The sequence below is a fragment of the Acinonyx jubatus genome, chromosome C1, assembly GCF_027475565.1.
Source record: "Acinonyx jubatus isolate Ajub_Pintada_27869175 chromosome C1, VMU_Ajub_asm_v1.0, whole genome shotgun sequence".
Classification (NCBI taxonomy): domain Eukaryota; kingdom Metazoa; phylum Chordata; class Mammalia; order Carnivora; family Felidae; genus Acinonyx; species Acinonyx jubatus.
In genome coordinates, this window is record NC_069381.1 from 15,569,247 (window position 1) to 15,589,448 (window position 20,202).

Below are 20,202 nucleotides of genomic sequence, written 5' to 3' on the forward strand. Positions count from 1 at the left end.
TCACGGACCGTGAGATCGTGAGCTGGCTGAAGTCGGATGCTTAACCAACTGCGCCACCCAGGCGCCCCCCCAAAAATTTTTTTTAATGTTTATTTATTTTTGACAGACAGAGCATGAGTGGGGGAGGGGCAGAGAGAGAAGGAGACACAGAATTGGAAGCAGGCTCCAGGCTCCGAGCCGTCAGCACAGAGCCCGACGCGGGGCTCGAACTCACAGACTGCGAGATCATGACCTGAGCCGAAGTCAGACGCTCAGCCGACCGAGCCACCCAGGGCACCCCTAAAGTTTATTTATTTTTGAGAGAGAGACAGAGCGCTAGTGGAGGAAGGGCAGAGAGAGAGGAGAGACACAGAATCTGAAGCAGGCTGCAGGCTCCAAGCTGTCAACACAGAACCCGACTCAGGGCTCGAACTCACGAGCCATTGAGATGATGACCTGAGTCGAAGTCAAGACACCCAACCAACTGAGCCACCCAGGTGCCCCCATAAATCCAGTCTTTAAAAAGGATCTACCATGTGACTTTTTGTTAAGTCAGCCTCTTGCCTTCTTTGGTCCACCTTTTCACTTTGTCTCTGAAACAGCAGGGTGGGTACCCTTTCAGATCCCAGGCCAAGTTTCCCGGGATTTCTGTCCTGTAATCCCCCAGGCCTCTTGTTGGCTGTCACCAAACTGTGTCAGGCTTGGCCTTTCTGAGTATCATTTGCTAATTTCTCCCTCCACCTGTCCCCACATTGACTTAATGGCCTCTTAACATACAGGAGTTAATAACTTACCCATCTGCCACCCTCCTGGGCAGAAAGTGCCTCAGTGGATTGAGTCTCCCTCTTCTCGCCCATTCCTATTTAGCAGTGCAGTAACTGCTCTCTTTTCTCTGCCTCCTTAAGTGAGGTCCCCACTTACTTGCTAACATTGCCAGGCCAGAGGTGGCCCAGTGGCCGCACCTGGAACTGCTCATTTGGTGTGGCAACAGCCCTGTATGGCCAATGCTACATTACAAACGAGGAAACTGAGGCATGAAGTCAAGCAGCTGGAAAGTGGGAAGCACACCCATTTGTCCCCTCCTGTTGCGGATCCGCCACTGGAGCCTGCTTCCTCCTCTGTGACACGGATGACAAAATCCATTTTCCTAGAAGGATCTGGTTCCTTATTTATTTTGAAATCATCAAACAGTAATTCATATTTCAGTTCAGTTAGGCAGATATCAAAGATGAACAGGCTTGCTCTCCAAACCCTTGCCCGCATCACCTGAATATTTTTGGTGTGAAAATGCTGGGTTTTTTTTTCCCCCTTTGACCTAATCCTTACAATTAACATTTAAGGGTTTACTCTGTGTCAGGACTGGAGCTAATCACTTTGAATGATATTATTGTGTTTTTGTCCTCCTCCATTTTACAGAGGAGGAGGAAACGGAAGCTCAGAGAAGCTAATTAACTTTTTCAAGGACACACAGCTGGAAGGCGGAATCACCAAATCCGGGTCTCAGGCTGTCCTGCCTAATCAGATAACCATCTGAATTCAAATCTTTGTGGTGGGATCCAAGCCCTTGGGGGACCTTGGTATCTACATTTGTTTGCACTGGAACCATCTGCCTCTGGGATTTGCTGGAGGTGGGGTTGAAGGCTGGGGGTTGGGGGGAGGGTGGATGAGAAGGAGGTGATGGTGCTGAGTGGAACCAAGCTTAGGTGGCCCTGTTTGGGCTTTTATTCTCTCAGACAATGGGTCTTGGGGCCTGGACACCCCCTCTTCTAGCCAAGAGGAAGGAAATGACAGTCCTGGCAGGAAGCATCCTCAGAAAGCCAGAGGACCCTGGGTGTGGATCCCAGCCCTGCCATTCAGGCTGTGTGACCTTAGGCAAGATCCTTTCCCTCTTGGCTTTCAGTTACCCCACCTGAACACTAGCTTCTCCGGGCATAGGAACTTAGCAGATGAAGTGCACTTCAAAATCTGTTTATGTTGCTTTCACAGCTGGTGTTTTTTTTAGACCTTGACTTGAAGTATGAGACCATCAAAGCGATGCCTCCGTATGTGGCCAGTACACAATTCATTCTACCTGTGAGAGTGTAAGAGTTGAAATATTTTCTGATACCAGTGAGTTGGAATTGGGTATCAGTTTGTGGACCTGCCATGATTTCAATCTTGCAAAAGACACCAGTTCCGCTTGTTGTGTTCTTCAGCCTACCGCCTTAGGACTTTTCTAGTTCATGTGTGGCAAGCAGTTGGCTTTCATGCTGCTACTTGCTTACTTTACGCCCATGTCAGACATCACTAATCAACCACTGCTGTTTCCTTCCAACCTCAAGTACCTTCTAAACGCAGCGCTCCAGGCAGCCATTATCAACTAATTTGAGTTGGCAAATAAGACTGAAGGATGTCACAGAACCAAATTAGATTTAGTTATTGGGTGGAAGGTGGGGAAGGGACAGGCCCAGGGTGGCCTCCAGGTCACTGTCACCCTGCTCCTCCTTTGTATGGGAAAGCAGGAGGAACTCAGCTAGATTGGGCCAGAACTCACCTCTGGTGCAGGGTGAGGACCTTTCCAGGGCCATACAGTTGTGCCCCTGTTTAGTCCTCAAGGGGGCGGTGCTGGCTTCTAGAGCTGGTCACAGCCCAAGCTTTAAAAGTAAGAGTGGAAAGACAGAGGCTGGTTGCAGATTGTCCTAGAGAGTTAGGCTCACTCCTCCCCCACCCTATGTACTGGTATCAGTAGTAGGTAATAATGGTCATAATAAGAGTTGTTAACATTTTATGAATATTTATTATGCACCAAGCCATGCTGCTAACTGCTTTATATCTATTCACACTTTTAATCCCATTTCTCAAGTAAAGGAAATGACTCAGAGGTGAAGCAATTTGCCTGAGTTGCCCTGGCTGGTGACCCAGCAGAGGCTTGGTGAACTGGTGGGGCCGCTGAGATTTTAAGTCACAGCTGTGCAAGTCTGCAGCTGGCTCCCTCGCCGGCTCCGCGTGGGGACTTCCAGACTCCACACTTGCTCTTCCCCAGCTCACCATCCTCATTTCTCGTCTGTGACTGTGACCCTCCTTTACCTGTGCAGAGTGCTCTTCCTCATGCAACACCTCTGTTCCACATACTCCTGGGGGCAGCACAGCAAATGGCATCTCTGCTTTGACAGGTTAGAAAATTGGGTCTGGGGTCCAAAGGGAGGAAATGGTAATCCCTGCGCCAGGGGATTCCATGTTCTTTCTGCTTGTCCATTCATTCCTTTGTTTGTTTGTTTGTTTGTTTATTTTTGAGAGAGAGAGAGTGAGAGAGAGAGCGAGAGCATGAGCAGGGGAGGGGCAGAGAGAGAGAATCCAAATTCCAAGCAGCCTCCACACCATCAGCACAAGTCTGACACGGGGCTTGACCTCACAAACTGAACTGTGAGATCATGACCTGAGCAGAAATCAAGCTTAAATGACTGAGCCACCCAGGTGACCCGGATTCAATGTTCTACCTGTTCCTTGGGACTTTCTGAACTGATGACTGGGCAGGAGGTGGGAACTCAGGAGTGGTACAGCTGAGGTGGGGTGGGGTTTGATCCCCCATCCTGGATGTACCAGTCCTAGCTCCTGTTCTTTTTTTTCTTTAAGTTTTTTTAAAAGATTTTATTTATTTTGAAGTTTATTTATTTTGAGAGAGCACGAGCAGGAGTCAGGGAGAGGCAGACAGAGAGGATCCCACTAGCAGTGCTGAGCTTGAACCCACGAACTGTGAGAACATAACCTGAGCCAAAGTCAAGAGTCGGGAACCTTAGCCGACTGAGCCACCAAGGTGCCCTTTAAGATTTTATTTTTTAAGTAATCTCTACACTCAACAACGTGGGGCTCGATTGAACTCACAACCCCAATATCAAAAGTTCTCTACCAACTGAGCCAGCCAGGTGCCCCCTTAGCTCCTGTTTTAATCAGCCACACGACCCTGGATAAGTCACTTTGATACTCCCAACCTCAGTTTGTAGGCTCCTATCATACTTTTCCATTTTGAAAGCCCATTCTTTTCTTTATGCTTAAGTAAGCTCTACACCCAACATTGGGGCTTGAACCCACAACTTCGAGATCACAAACAAGTCACATGCTCCACCTACTGAGCCAGCCAGACGCCCCCTTAAAGCCCTTTCTTATTCATGAACTCATTGAATCCTTAAAACAGCCTGAAAAAAAATATTATCTTCCCAAAAGGGGAAGCTGAGGCTCAGGTCCAACCAATGGCAACATCAGCCCTCAAACTCCAATTAGGATCCCAGACTAATGGGCTTTCCCCACATGTGTTCCCCAGCCTCTCTTCTCTTGGCCTTTGCACCTGCTGTCCTCTTCTTTGCAGCGCCCTCTTTGCCTGTGTTGTCTGTTGGTAGCATGGTTGTTTTTTTCTAGATCTGGCTCAGAAATCTTGAGCTCTTTGTAATCCGGTCATTTGCGTAGTGTCTGCCTCTGAGTATGAGTTCCTAGAGGGTAAGAACCTCATCTGAATCCTTTGTGAAATCCAGTGTCTATCAACCCAGGTGTCTGTGTGCAGCAAATGCTTGATGTCCTTGGGTTAATGAAAGGCTGCTACACCCGGCAGGGTTTTCCCCAGCTCAGCTGCACTCGGTTCACCGTGGGGAAACCTGGGGAGGCTGTCCCACTGGGTTTGAACACCAGAGCCACCCCAGGACGAGCTCAGCTGCCCTTCCTACATCTCCATTGGTGTCCTCACATCTCCACCGGTGACACCAGCTCATAAATCGTTTGTTAACGATTGGCAGCCGGACAAGCCAGTTTCCCTGTTGGCGGCTCAGGCCCTTGGTCGGGAATGGGTTCCCCCAACGATTACCACTGCCCCGTCTTTTTGTACATTTTGTTCACAGATGCACCCTCGGTGCCAAACAACCTTAATTTCTTTACTGATAATAGTAATGGCCATCATGTGCTGCATCTATATGAACCATGCTTCTTGGTGCATAGTAGACACTTAATATATATTTGGTGAATGAATGAGTATTTGCACATCATACACTAGGGCTGGGCCTAAACAGAGGTTTCCAGGAAGGGAAACCAAGCTGTCACCTCACCCCTGCCTGGGATAGTCCTGGCATGTGTCAGCACCCTGGTTGCCTGGAACTGCCCATGGTCAACAGCAACAGAGACTAGCACCTCTCCAGGTGAAGAAGGACCCTGACTGCCCTGAAGGAGGTATTGCTGTGGTCTGTAGTGCACAGAGGTAAAAATGAGGCTCAGTGTGGTTAAATAGCTTGCCCAGGGTTGCAGAGCTAGTAGGTGGGGGAGCTGGGATTTGGACTCAGAGCCTAGAGTCTTTCCCCTTTGCTTCTCAGTCTGCTGAGCAGGTTGGTTTTGGCTCCGGTGAGGGAGATAATGTCTGTCTGGGGATGTCTGGTCCAGAGTTCCAGACCTGGCTCCAAACAACCTTAATTTATTGAATAATAGTAAGCACCATCGTTCACTGAATCCCTACGTGTGGTATGCCCTTTTTCATCGGGTCCTCTTAGCCTCCCCACAGAGTAGCTACTGGAATCCCTGTTTTTAAAGGTGGAGAATAGAAGCACAAAAAAGGACTGAAGGTCATGTAGCTAGCTCATCAGTGGTTAAGCCAGAATTTGAACCTGGGCAGCCTGGCTCCAGAATATCAGTCCGTGATCATTTAATACTAGATAAATCTATGTAGGCCAGATGTGTAAACTCCTCTTGAACCTCATGGTTCTTCCGGAGCCAGACTCGGGGAGGAGGTGCAAGGCAGGAACAGACTACAGGACACTTCCTGGCCCCCTGAGCTGAGGAGTGCAGAGTTTATCTGTCCCTTGCGTGATTCCTGGGGGAAGGGAGAAATGGGGGCTGGGGTGGGGGGTGGGCGTAGTAGGGCAGTCCTTGTGTCTCCAGGACCAGGGTCAGGGGGAGGCCAGGGCAACCAGCCTGGCTGAAGCCACTGTTAACTCAGAGACCTCAGCGGGATATTGGCCCCAGCCTCAGTCCAGGGCTCTGGCCTCAGGCCTGACTCTCCTGGGTTTCTATCCCAGCCTTCCAATGTCTTCCTGGGGTGGGGAATCTCAGAGCGCTGGCTTATGTGAGGACTTTGCTCTGAAATTTCCTCCTTCAACACCAAATCCCTGGGCTGGCCTGCCTGTCCCACTTCCCCCTTTTGGAGGAAGTGGATCCTTTCCTCTTTTGGGTAGCTGTGTGATTTGAATAATTGAGTGTTTCCCAGCTGGCACCTGGCCGTGGAGGGCTCAGCTCTGCAAGGCCTCTAGCTGGGGCTCTGAGGCAGGCCTGCCAACTTCCTCATCCAATCATGGTGGGCAGAATATAGGGAGAGTGCCTGTCTTGTTGGTTTGGCCAGGCCAGGCCCCAGATGATTCCTGGGAGAGGCAGTGCCGGCATCTGGCTGTGTCTCCTCATTTTCTGAAGTGGCTCCTGGTGGGGGAAGAAAGGGGCTGCCCCTGCTTCAGTGGCCTTTCTCATCAGCTCACCTGGGTGTCAACTTCTTAGCATGTGTCTGGGTGGAGAAAGGAGGAAGCAGAGTCAGGAAGGGGGAAAGATAAATGCAGAGGACAATATTCATTCATTTGCTCACTCATTCGACAAATATTTTCTTAGCCCAACTGCCTGCTAGGCCCAGGGCTGGGTGCTAGAATTCATGGATGAATCTGGTCTAGTTTTTGCCTTCAGGAAGCATCCAGTGTGTGAGGAGATAGTCATGTAAGGAGTCCCTACAGAGACCCATGAAAGAAAGTGTAGGAGCCATGGGACTGGAGGAGGCCACCTAACCAAGCCTTGGGCAGAATGACCACAAGGGATTTCTGGACGAGGTGCAGGTGGTATTAGATTTTTTTTTTCCCCTCCAACAAATATTTACTGAGCATCATCTATAGGCAGGTGTGGTTCTAGGTGCTGGGATACAGCAGTGAACGCCACCAAAGTCCAGCTGGAGCTTCATTGTACTGAAAGAGACAGATGATGAAGTGTTTATGTTAATTTCAGACAGTGGTGAGCACTGTGAAGGGTATGAACAGGGTTGTGAAATAGTGAGGAACTGGAGAGGAGCAGAGGCCTCTTCACTCCGCGTAGGCAGGGAAGGAAAGGACACAAGAGGTGGTCTTTGACCTGAAGAAGGAGGAATGAGCCAAACATCTTCCTGGGGGAAGAGTGTTCCAGGCTGATGATTGGCCAGGGTAAAAGCTCTGAGGGGAGAAAGCAGGGCAGAGAAGTTGTGAGTGGTGCAGGGTGGGGGCCAGGAGGTGCTGTCAGAGAGGCGGGCAGGACCCAGAGACGGCAGACATCTGACCAGCTGTGGAAGAATAAGCGGGGCCTGCCAGGAGAAATAAAGGGTTGGGTGACCTGTTTGCTGGATGGCCCCTTGAGAAATGTGAGTAGGAATGGCCTTTGGGACTTGACATTCCATCCCTCTCTAAGTACACATGGTGTGGGGCAGTTGAGGCCCAGAGAGGGAAAGTGAGCCTCCTGAGGTCACAAAGGGAGGTGGTGGGACTAGCCCACACAGCCCCTCTGCATTCAGGTGGACATTAATTTTGCCAAGAAAGTTCCGTACATTGCCTAGTCTGACAGAAAGGCGAGGCTCCAAGAGGAACAGGGACCTGGTTAGGAGTCATTCAGACCTCGGTTCCATATAACTGGCCATGACCAAGTGACTAAACCTCAGTTTACTCATAAAATGGGGACAGTAATGGTTTCTAGCTCATAGACTGCTGAGGACACAGTGAGAGAATAGGTGTCGAGCACTTTCTATGGTGTTTGGCACAATGCAAATATGGGGAGCGCTTTTGTTTCCATTTTAAGTTATTGTATGGACCCTGGGGTCTTTTTCAATGGATTAATCATGATCCTCATCACTGGTCCACAATGGCTCTTGGTCTATTTTATTACTAAAAATAAATTAAAAACTCCTATGAACTGTCATCCACACTACCAGGACTAGGATATTGACAGTAATTTACATCTTCCTCCAGGCTCCTCCAGCTCTCTGCCATCACTTGTCTTCATGTGGGGTCACCACTCTCCTGAATCTAGGGTTTCTCATCCCCCCTCCTCTTTTTTTTTAAAGTAATCTCTATGCCCAATTTGGGATTGAACTCACCACCCTGAGATCAAGAGTCACATGCTGTACTGACAGAGCCAGCCAGATGCCCCAAACTTTGACTTTTTTGATTGTTATTTAAGATCACATATGTGTGTTTCATACACATGAGTCATACATAAATATATATATTTAACTTCATAAAAGTATCATACTTTATGTAATCTCCTTAGACTTGTTTTCTCACTGAATCCTATAGCTGAAATTGATTCAATTGTTGCATGTAGTTATATATATTTTTTTACTTTTGTATATATGATATATACCAGATAACTATTTCACAACATTTATTTGATTTCTTGTTGGTGGCATTGGGTTACTTTCAGGTGTTTTTCTAGTGTGGAAAAAGTACCTATGAATATTCACATACACATTTTACAATGCATGCATATAGGAATTTTCTCTTGATATATACCTAGCCATGGATTGTTGGGTCATAGGGTATGTGAAAATTTGTTCAGCATTACAAGACAAGAACAAAATGGGTTGGGTCTGTTTGTACCCCTTCCAGTAACATATAAGAACTGTTCTGTGTCTCTGTAACACATGGTGTTGTCCGACTTACAGTTTTTTCCGATCCAAGAAGAATAACAATTTCTCTTTGTAGACTTGATTTGCAATTCCCTGATTACCAGCAAAGTTGAGTGTGTAGAGTATGTATGAGTCCTCTTCTGGTGACGTCTTTTGTCCATTTTTCTTTCTTGTCCTTTCTTTGTCCTTTTCTTACTGATTTGTCATAGTTCTTCGTATTCCTGAGTCTAGTCATATTTTGGAAACAGAAATTCTAAAATTTAACAAAGGTCAATTTATCTTTCTTTCTTTCTTTCTTTCTTTCTTTCTTTCTTTCTTTTAAATGTTTATTTATTTTGGAGAGAGAAAGAGACATAGCGTGAGCAGTAAAGGCGAAGAGAGAGGGAGACACAGAATCTGAAGCAGGCTCCAGGCTCTGAGCTGTCAGTACAGAGCCCAATGGGGGGCTTGAATTCATGAACCCTGAGATCATGACCTGAGCTGAAATCAGATGCTTAACCACTGAGCCACCCAGGTGCCCCTCCTTTTTTTTTTTAACAGACAATTTTATTTTATTTATTTTTAAGGTACAAAGTATGTTGTTTTTTTTTTTTTAAAGTAGCCTCCATGACTAGCATGGAGCCCAATGCAGGGCTTGAACTCACAACCGTGAGATCAAGACCTGAGCTGAGCTGAGATTAAGAGTCGGACGCTTATCTGAGCCATCCAGGAGCCCCGTTGATAGTTTTCTTTTGTATTTTTAGATCTTTGTGCTTTTGAACTTTTTTCTTAAAAAGTTCAGACAACCTTATTACACTGCCAGTACAATCTTAAATAAAAATGGTGATACTAGGTATCTTTGCCTTGTTTTTTTATTTTAGAAAGAATGTGCTAATATTCCCCTTTTAATATATATGTCTTGTAGATTTTTAAAAAATGTTTATTTTAAGAGAGAGAGACAGATAGAAAGTGAGCAGGGGAGGGGTAGAGAGAGGGAGACAGAGAATCCCAAGCAGGCTCCGCACTGTCAGCACAGAGCCCGATGTGGGGCTCGAATTCACAAACCGTGAGATTATGACCTGAGCTGAAATCAAGAGTCTGATGCTCAACTGATTGAGCCACCTACAAGGAGCCCCTTGTAGATTTTTTGTAAACTGATTTTGTTCAGGTTAAGGAAGCTCTCTTCTATTCACAACTTACTGAGAGCTTTTTGAAAATAATAATTAGTGTTGAATGGTATTAAATGCATTCAAAAAGTATCTTGAGATGATTAGATGGTTTTCTCCTGTAATCTGTTAATGAATTTAATTACATGTATAGATTTTCTAATAAACTATTCTTGCATCCTAGGAGAAACATAACATTCATTATGTATATATTGGTTATGGTCTGATAATCTCTTGCTTGGAATTATAAATAGACCTCTAATTTTCATTTTTATATTGTACTTTTTTGGCTTTGGTATTGCAATTATAATGTCCTCATAGAAGTAGATAGTAATGTTTTCTCTTTTGCTTTCTTCTGGAAAAAGTTTGGGTAAATTTGAGATGATTTGTTTCCTTAAGTCTGATAGAACTGATCTGTAAAATCACCTTGGCCTGTTCTCTTTGTGGAAAGATTTTTACTTTCCTGCTTCAGTTTTTATTTATTTATTTATTAAAAAAAAATTTTTTTTTAATGTTTACTTTTGAGAGAGAGACAGAGTGTGAGCAGGGGAGGAGCAGAGAGAGAGGAAGACACAGAATCTGAAGCAGGCTCCAGGCTCCGTGCTGTCAGCACAGAGCCCGATGTGGGGCTCAAACCCACAAACCGTAAGATCATGACATGAGCCAAAGTTGGACACTCAACCGACTGAGCCACCCGGGTGCCCCTGTTTCAGTTTTTAAATTTAGGTTTTTTATTTCTTCTTGAGTCAGTTTTGGTAAGTTATATCTTTAGGAATATATGTATTTAATCTACATTTTCAAATTTACTGGCATCAGGTTGCTTATAGCATTTTAAAAAATCGTATCCCCTTTTCTATAATAATTGTCTTATCTCTTTTATTGTATTTAAAAAAATTTTTTTCTTAATCTTTATTTTTGAGAGGGAGAGAGAGAGAGACAGAGCATGAGTGGGGGAAGGGCAGAGAGAGAGGGAGACACAGAATCCGAAACAGGCTCCAGGCTCTGAGCTGTCAGCACAGAGCCCGACGCGGGGCTGGAACTCGCAAATTGCGAGATCATGACCTGAGCCGAAGTCAGACACTTAACCGACTGAGCCACTCAGGTACCCCTCTTTTATTGTATTTTTAAAATTAATCTTGCCTCAAGTTTATGGACTTTTTAAAGGACATACTTGTGGCTTTGATCTTTTCAATTGAATCTTTGTTTTTTGTTTTGTTGATTTCTGTTCTTTATAATCTCCTTTTATTTTCTTTGGGTTGCTGTGTTTTCTAACTTCCTAAGTTGGACACTTAACTCGTTAATTTTTACCCTTTCTTTGCTGCATTCTATAATTTTTGGTGTATAAATGTTTCTGTGATCATTCAATTCTAAGTAATTTTAAATTTCTACCATGACTTTTCTTTGATCCAGTTTATTTAGAGATGTTTTTAATCTGAGTGTATGGGGAACTGTTTGTCCTTTTAAAAATATGACTTCTAAAAAACAAAAAACAAAAAACATGACTTCTAAATTGTACCATTGTCAGAGAATGTGGGCTATGTAAAAACCTGTCATTTAAAATGAGAGGCTTGCTTTATGGCCTGGTATGTGATCAATTTTTAAAATGTTTGAGTGTTTCTGAAAAGAATCTGTTTATGTACTTTTATTTCTGCCTGCCTGCATTTTTATTTCAATTTATCTTGCCTTTCCTTTTTTAATGTTTTATTACTTTAAAAAAATTGTCAGCTGTAGTTTTTCCCTACAAAGACCAGATTAACATTTTCTCATCTCTCTCCATCTCCCTCTTAAGCCCTCATATTCTTCACTGGCTTGTCCTTCAGCCCCTGTGACATCACATTAAAATTGTTTTTAAAAAATAAACTTTATTTGTTATTTGCTCAGCCTTCAGATATCTTTAGTTTTATCTGTTCACTTTGTTTCTATTAAGTGGTTACTTCCAAAAAAAATTGGGGGGTGGGGTGTCTTTTTGGACAAACCTGAGCCATGTAGTGTGGTTTTCATTAGCCTTTAGTATTTGAATGACAGTTTAGCTGGATATGAAATTCTTGATTCCAATTCTTTTCCTTTGGTACTTTAGTCAATTTAATTTGATTATTCCTTTGTAAGTAATCTGTTTTTCTCTAGACTTTAGAATGATTTTGTTGTCTTGATATTCACTATAATATTTCTTTTTTTTTTTAAGTTTATTTATGTATTTTGAGAGAGAGAGAGAGAGCAAACAGGGGAGGAGCAGAGAGAGAGAGAGAATCCCAAGCAGACTCCATACTGTCAATGTGGAGCCCAACACAGGGCTCAAACCCAAACCATGAGATCATAACCTGAGCTGAAGTCAGACACTTACCTGACTGAGACACCCAGGTACCTCTTCACTATAATATTTCTAAGAGTTCATTTTTCCTTCTCTGTCCTGTTTGGTATATTTGAGGCCCTTTCAAAGGGAGATCTTTCATCTTTCTTTAGTTCCAAGGTTATCTTCATTATTTCTTGAAATATCTCCTCCCTTGACTTATTTTCCTTTCCTGGGACTCCAGTTATCTAGATGTTGGCACTTAGATGTCCATCTCTCTTTTTGTTGATGCATAATTTCATACAATAAAATGCATAGATGTTAAGTGCACAATTCAGTGTGTTTTAACAAATATACATTACCTTGTAACCGTGATCTCAAACCAAGATTTAAAAAGAGCAACATTTCCATCTCTCCAGCAAGTTCCTTCATGCCCCTTTCCAGTCCATTTTGCCTCCAAAATGCAATCATCGTTCTGATTTCTTTCACCATAGATTAGATCGGTCTTTTCCGGAGTTTCATGTAGATGGATTACGCAGCATGTACCCTTTTATGTTCTGCTTCTTTCACTTGGCATAGTGTTTCTGAGATGCATCTATGTTTGTTGTATCCTTTGTTCACTCTTCTTGGCTGAGCAGTTTTCTGTTTTATCACTATACCACCATTGTTTATTCATTTGTTAATGAACATGTAAACTGTTTCCAGTTTGAGGTTATTATAAATAAAGCTATGAACACTTATGTATAAATCTTCATGTAGGCATATTTTCATTTCTTTTGAGCAATTACTTTGGGGTAGAATTGCTGGATCATGTGGTAAATGTATGTTTACCTTTATATGGAACTGCCAAACTCTTTTCCAACTTCACTGTACTACACTATATTCTCATGAACAATATATGAGACTTCCGGATTTTTCTACATTCTTGAGTGTTTAATTTTACAAAGCATACTTTCATTTGGTTTCAGTTGTTCTGGTGGGTGTGAAATGGGTTTAATTTTCATTGATAGCAATAATGTGGAACACCTTTCCATGAACTATTGGTTATTTGTTACGTTTTCTTTTTGAAGTGGCTAAGTCTTTTGCCCATTGTGTGTGGGAGGGGAGGGGCTGGTAATCATTTTATTCTCAACTTTAGTATTTTTAAATTTACTGGATGCAGTCTTGCAGTTGTGTGTACTATGCATGTTCTTTTCCATTATGTGTCTCGTGTATTCACTTTTTCTTTTAAGTTTATTTATTTATTTTGAGAGAGAGAGAGAGAGGGAGAGAATCCCAATCTGGCTCCTTCCTGTGCTGTGATGTCATAGTGTAGAACCCCACACAGGGCTCAGTCTCACAAACTGTGAGATCATGACCTGAGCCAAAGTCAAGACTTGGATGCTTAACTGACTGAGCCACCCAGGTGCCCCTATTCACTTTTTTAATGCTATCATTTTTTTTTTTTACTTCTTTTGCTTTTTTAATTTTCTTAACATTTATTCTTTTTTTTTTTTGATAGTAAAAGACAGAGTGTGAGTGGGGGAGGGTCAGAGAGAGAGGGAGACAGAATCTGAAGCAGGCTCCAGGCTCCGAGCTGTCAGCACAGAGCCTGATGCAGGGCTTGAACTCACGGACCGTGAGATCATGATCTGAGCTGAAGTCGGACGCTTAACTGACTGAGCCACCCACGTTCCCTCCTTTTTTTTTTTGTTTTTTTAATGCTTATTTATTTTTGAAAGAGAGGGAGAGGGAGGGAGGGAGCGCTCATGCATGTGCCTGTGAGAGGGGGAGGGGCTGAGAGAGACAGGGACAGAGGATCTGAAGCAGGCTCCACGCTGAAAGCAGCAAGCCTGCCCAACTGGAACCCACAAATCGTGAGTTCATGACCTGATCAAGTCAAGACTTGGACACTTAACAACCGACTGAGCCACCCAGGTGTCCCCTTAATAGTATCTTTTGATGGGCAGAAATTTTAACTATTGATGAAGTCCTGTTTATCAGTTTTGTTCTTTTTGAGGTTTCACCTTCCCCGAAGTCACAAAGATAGCCTCTTATGTTTGCTTCTAGAAGCTTTGTGGTTCTGGCTTTTATAATTAGGTTTATGATCCATTTCAAATTAATGGAGTAAGGTTGGGGGCGGTGTTTTAACTTATTTATTTATTTATTTATTTATTTATTTATTTATTTATTTATAGTGCAAGTCGGGGGGGGGGGAGGGGAGAGAAAGAAAGAAAGAAAGAAAAGCAAGGAGCCTGATGAGGGACTCAAACTCATGAACTGGGAGATCATGACCCGAGCTGAAGTCCAACACTTAACCGACCAAGCCACTCAGGTGCCCTGATGTTTAACTTTTTAACTTAAGTTTTACCATCTTTTTCATATTTTCTGTTTCCTAAAGTTTCCTGGCCTCTTCTTGGAAGTGTTCCTCTATCTGGTATCCCAGTTCCCTATTTCTACTCTACCTATTACGTTTGTTATTTCGACAGGCTTTTCATGCAGAATATTTTTACTTAGGTCCTCTGATACTTTACTGTTTTTTTATATTGCGAATATCTCCCTTCTTTTCTGTGTTTCTAAGGCTTATTTAATTTTTAAAATGTTTATTTATTTTCGAGAGAGAGACAGAGAGTGAGTGGGGTTGGGGAAGAGAGAGAGGGAGACACAGAATCCGAAGCAGGCTCCAGGCTCTGAGCTGTCAGCACACAGCCCTATGCGGGGCTCGAACTCACAAACTGTGAGATCATGACCTGAGCTGAAGTCGGACACTTAACCGATTGAGCCACCCAGGCACCCCTCTAATTCTTATTTAAAATTCTCAGTCCATCTGTTGAATACAGCTGATTCCAGTGGTATCTTTAATCAGTTTGTTTTGAAGCCATTGTGTTCCTTGGATTCCCTGTTCTTTAACCTGTGAGCTCATTTCTCGGGGGGCAGGGGAGGGGGGCTCAGCTATTCTGTCTGGTGCTGTGCACTGGGCTAAAAATCTAAGCCTGACCCTAGTCTCTGTCAGCACCAGTGAACCCAAGGAGATGACAGTCCTGGAGTGGAGACCCTCAGTCTGGCAGAGCCACTCTTCTCTCCCAAGTAACCAACTGCACAGGACTGGGCTTCACTTCCAGCACTCCAGAAAGAAGCCGCCAGGGGAGGGGGCTGTCTGGTTAGGTCAGAACCCACCAGCCATGAGGAAGGGAACGGGTGGTAGAGGGACTGGAGGCCTGTCAGTTCCCTCTTGATTCCTGCAATCCCACTTTGCCCGCTGTACCGCTGTGACTTTACTCCAGAAGACACTCATGCCACCTGCCTGGGCTGCCGTCGTCCACATGAGAGCGCTGGCTTCGGTTGTTCTGGGGCACTGGGCTTGTTGGGGACGGGAGTGTATGCTGGGTAAGGCTTGATGCAAAGAGCCAAGAGCAGAACTCAAATCCGATTTTGTTTTCTATTCTAGTATTTTCTACCACCCTAAAGACTAGGCCCCGCTCCTTCTTCTGGCTGTAGCACCAAGCCCCTACATACACCAATTTAAACAGAGCCCAATGCAAGGTTTGAACTCATGATCTGTGAGATCATGATCTGAGCTGAAGTCGGATGCTTAACCGACTGAGCCACCCAAGTGCCCCCAAAGTGGCAATATTTAATATGAAAAACTGGCCTCATCATCTGCCCTTGCCCCTTTGCGTGCACCTCACAGCTCACTAGTCTCAAAAAAAAAAAAAAAAAAAAAGACATTCATGGCCCCCAGAACTTTGCATGGGCTATTTCCTCTGCTTTGACTGTCTTCCCTCCACTTCTGGAAAAATTCCGGTGCATACTTGAGACTCCTTTCCTGATGGTCCCTTATGGTCACTGTGATACTCAGTGATGGCATGGGAGTCTGGAGTTAGGAAACCTGGCTGCTTGTCCTGATTCTTCAATTCACTGGCTGTCAGTTTTGGGGAAGGTCACACTACCTCTTTAGGTTCCTGCTTGGGGAAAAAAAAAATGAGTGTCAGGGTAGATCATTCCTTTTTTTTAATTTTTAATTCTTTTTTGAGACAGGGAGAGGCAGATCATGAGCAGGGAAGGGGCAGAAAGAGAGGAAGACACGGAATCTGAAGCAGATTCAGATGTGGGGCTCGAACTCATGAACTGTGAGATCATGACCTGAGCTGAACGAAGTCTGCCGCTTAACTGACTGAGCCACCCAGGAGCCCCTAGGGTAGATCATTCCTAGACTCTCTTTCAGCTCTGACAAGCTGACACGGTAGTGAAGAGTGAAGGTCCTGGAGTGGGGCTGCCTATGATCCCTTCCGGGGTTAGCACTTAGTGACTGTACTTCAATGCCTCCTTTGCTAACCTAGCATCATGGTTAAAAGTTTCTACTTCAGAGTTGGACAGTTTGGGTTCCTAGTCCCAGCCCTACCACTGCTTGCTGTGTGATCATTGGCAAGTGACTTAACCTCTCTGTGCTTTTTTTTCTCTTCTGTAAAATGGGGTTGATACTAAGGGTGCCTACCTCAAAGTGTGAGAGCACAATGAATGCAGCTATTGTTATGCTGTTGGTGGTGGTTCACCATTATGCAAATCTCTATTCAGTTCAACAAATTCTTTGTTTGTGCCCTGCTAAATGTTTTCTAAATACACTTTCTATTGGATTTTATCTCTTAACAGATACTCTCCATTGCATCTTATCTTTACAACAACCTTGCAAGATGGGGATGACTAACCTTGTTTGACAGATAAGGAACCTGCAGCCCCAGAGGCAAAGTCACTTTCAAAGCTGCACCGACAGGACTTAACCCTTGTCTACCTTCTCCATGGCCAAGATCTTTCCACTATGCTCTATGTTCAGAAAGATTAGTTGGGGGTTTTGGGGATTACCGGATAAACCCAGATGGGAAAGCTCAGTGAGAAGCTCCCCCACCCCCCTATACATGTATTCCAGCTGTCTGCCTGCCCTTGGCCATTCACAAGCTGTCTTTTGTAGATTTCATGCAAATGTGGGTTTAGTGATGGGCCAGAAGTTAATTGAGGAGGCAGAACAAGGGTGGGTTGGACAATTAGGGGCTCCTATGACCTGGGATAGAGAGCCAGAGGGTCTCTGGGAAAAGGAGGGCGACTCTTGGAGGACAGGAAATCAGCAAAGAGGCGGTCTGAGTTTCGACAAGCCCAGAGCTGAAGATGGAGGCAGATGTGGGCCTTGCCAAGACGCAGCTCCAGAGGGTGGCACTGGGGTTGAACCCTGACCTCTTTGTGCTCCTGCGGGTCCGGGCATGTGGCTTCACCTCTGAGAGCCCCAGTTGCGTCATCTGCAAGAGGGCTGCTAGTGCCATTTGGTAGAGTTAGGGGAGAGGGCATAGGGGAGCCCAGTAACCCCTGGTTAGATTAGCATATGCAGGTGGACCTGAGATTTAATCCTGAAGCTTCCCGAAGTTTCCTTATCCACAGTTTGGGAGTCTCCTGCTCAGCTGTGTGGGATTATTGCAAAGCCACGGGGTGAGGGGTGAGGAGTTCTGCGTGAGCCTTTCTCTGTCCTCTCTATTTAAAACTGCAAACTGCAAACACCATGTCCTCCTCCCCACCCCCCTCCTTTTCCTCCACCACGTGGTATCCTATTGACTTTATTTCTTCTTTGTTGTCTGCTCATGCCGGCAGCCCAGCCAGGATTTGGGTTGTTTGGTTCTGCATGTAGAACAGCCCCCAGCTATAGCAGGTGCTCAGTAAATAGCGGTCAACTGATTGATTGTTGGTTCGATAACAAGTAGGGAAGGGCCCTCATGTATAGGGATGAGTCAGTATCAGTTGGATCTTGGAAATGTAGAGTAGAGGTCGGGACAGCTTGCTTGAGGTGTCCAGGGCTGCCTGGGAAAGCATTTGGGGCTTCGGGGCCTAGATTTCAGGGTGGTTCCTGGTCCCTCTCTGGCCACAGCCAGTGGGAGGTGAGTCCCGTAGGATAGTAAAGGTGTTGGGCCTGAGTACTGGGGCTTCTTGAGGAGCCAAGAGCCTCAGGCAAACAGGGAAGCCATGATACTTGGCTTTCTCTTTAGCCTTTTTTTTTTTATTGAATTTTTAAATTTTTGATGTGATTTTTTTTGTTTTGTTTTGTTTAAAGTAATCTCTATACCCAACGTGGGGCTTGAACTCACAACCCTGAGATCAAGAGTTGCTGGGGTGCCTGGGTTGCTCAGTTGGTTGAGCATCCAACTTATGCTCAGGTCGTGGTCTCGAGGTTCGTGAGTTTGAGCCCCTCATCGGGCTTTGTGCTGGCAGCTCGGAGCCTGAACCCTGCTTTGGATTCTGTGTCTCCCTCTCTCTCTGCCCTTCCCTTGCTCATACTCTCTCTCTCTCTGTCTCAAAAATAAATGAACATTAAAAAAATAAAAATAAAAGAGAGTTGCATGTTCTACCAACTGAGCCAGCCAGGTGCCCCACTTCTTTAACTTTTTAAACCACTCTGACTTCCCCTAAGCAGAACAGACTATCTCAAAGAAATGACAGCCCCCAATGCCAACCCTGCACCGAAAGGCCTAGGAGAAAAAGCACTGGGCTTGGAGCCAGGCAGATCCCACAGCATGGCCTGGCCTTGCCCCTCTTTAGCAGAAGGATCTCGGGCAGGTCACTTCACCTCTCTGTGTTTCCTCTGTGAAATGGGTGTAGCAGGATCCCCCTGTACTCCGACCTCCTAGGGCTTTTGTGTAAAACCCAGTAAAAATGTGTATTATGACCAATCATCATCACTAGACCAAAGGTCCCACAAGGAAGATCTTGCATCTGCAGCCCCTAACACAGGGGCACTTGGAACGTGGTGATCCAAGAGCTAAAGTCCACTGACAACAACTTTTGGAAGGGGAGGGTCTCAGTCCTGCCTGTAGTAGGGTTGTTACGTCCTGTTCAAGGATCTCCCACGGTTCCAAGGGTTTATAGATTCCAAAAAGAAAACCTACCTTGTGTTCAGTTGGACTTTTAAAAAAAAATTTTTTTCAACGTTTTTTATTTATTTTTGGGACAGAGAGAGACAGAGCATGAACAGGGGAGGGGCAGAGAGAGAGGGAGACACAGAATCGGAAACAGGCTCCAGGCTCCGAGCCATCAGCCCAGAGCCTGACGCGGGGCTCGAACTCACGAACCGCGAGATCGTGACCTGGCTGAAGTCGGACGCTTAACCGACTGCGCCACCCAGGCGCCCCAGTTGGACTTTTATTTAGCCATGTGTTTGAACCTTACTGACCCATCTTTAACTTGTTTGCAAGATTTTTCCTTTGGTGGGAACAGCTGGCTGAGTATGACATGATGCGGTTGCTTACATTATAAGGGGCTCAGAGAAACTGACTGAACTGGAGCTCTAAGGTCAGACTGTGTTCCAAGTAACAGTAAATCCAAGGCAAACAATAAGGGGTATTAATTGGCTCATGGAACCTGGATGTTCAGAAGCGAGCTTCAGGCATGGCTGTATCTAGGGACTCAAGCAATGTTACCCAAGACTCCAAATTCTCCGCGTCTAGTTCACCTTCTAAGGAGTTGCTTCATCTTCAGGCTCCACACAGCCCTCCTCCCCACTGCCTCACCCTTACAACACACCATCCAGGCGGAGAGAGTCTTCCACTTTAAGCCAGTCAGGACCCACCTGCAGCTGCTGGGGGTGAGATCAATCCCATCCAAACCACATGGCCAAAAGGGGGAGGGTTGCCGTCCAGGGAAACTGGGACATTGTCAGGAAGGGGAAGTGGATTCTGGGTGGCCAAAGATTACAGCAAATATCCACGATCGTCATCAGAAGGAATGTGAAAAGCCAGAGGAACATCTGCAGAGCACTTTACAGTTTGCAAAGTTCCTCCCTTCCAAGAAGCTGATATTGGAGGCAGAATGGCATTTATTATCCCTGCTTCACAAATGAGGAAACAGCTCTTGAGTATTTGGCCAGGACACTGACTTGTACCCCCCTGGCCTGCCCCTGCCCGTCTCAAGCCCCTCTGAGGAGTTATAAACCCAGAAAGGCTGACCTGGGAGGGAGGGGGCCCAGGGGGCGTGGGCCAGGGGCGGAGGCCTGACTTCAGGACCTGTGGTGGGGTGGTGAGGCAGTGGCCGAGCACATACACTGTGGGTATTCGACAGCACTCACAGCCAACACTCCAGTGCACACACAGACACGGGCAGAATGAGATCACGCAGCACACTGGTGCGGGGCTCCCCGTACCTAG

At 45.4% G+C, this 20,202-nt stretch overlaps 1 protein-coding gene and 1 pseudogene across 2 annotated transcripts in view; one reads left to right on the forward strand and one right to left on the reverse strand.

Moving 5' to 3' along the window:
• Positions 1–20,202, forward strand: part of ALPL (alkaline phosphatase, biomineralization associated) — a 66,081-nt gene that overhangs the window by 14,762 nt on the left and 31,117 nt on the right. The window lies entirely within an intron of this gene.
• On the reverse strand, positions 1,949–2,212 carry LOC106988002 (ATP synthase membrane subunit K, mitochondrial-like; annotated as a pseudogene).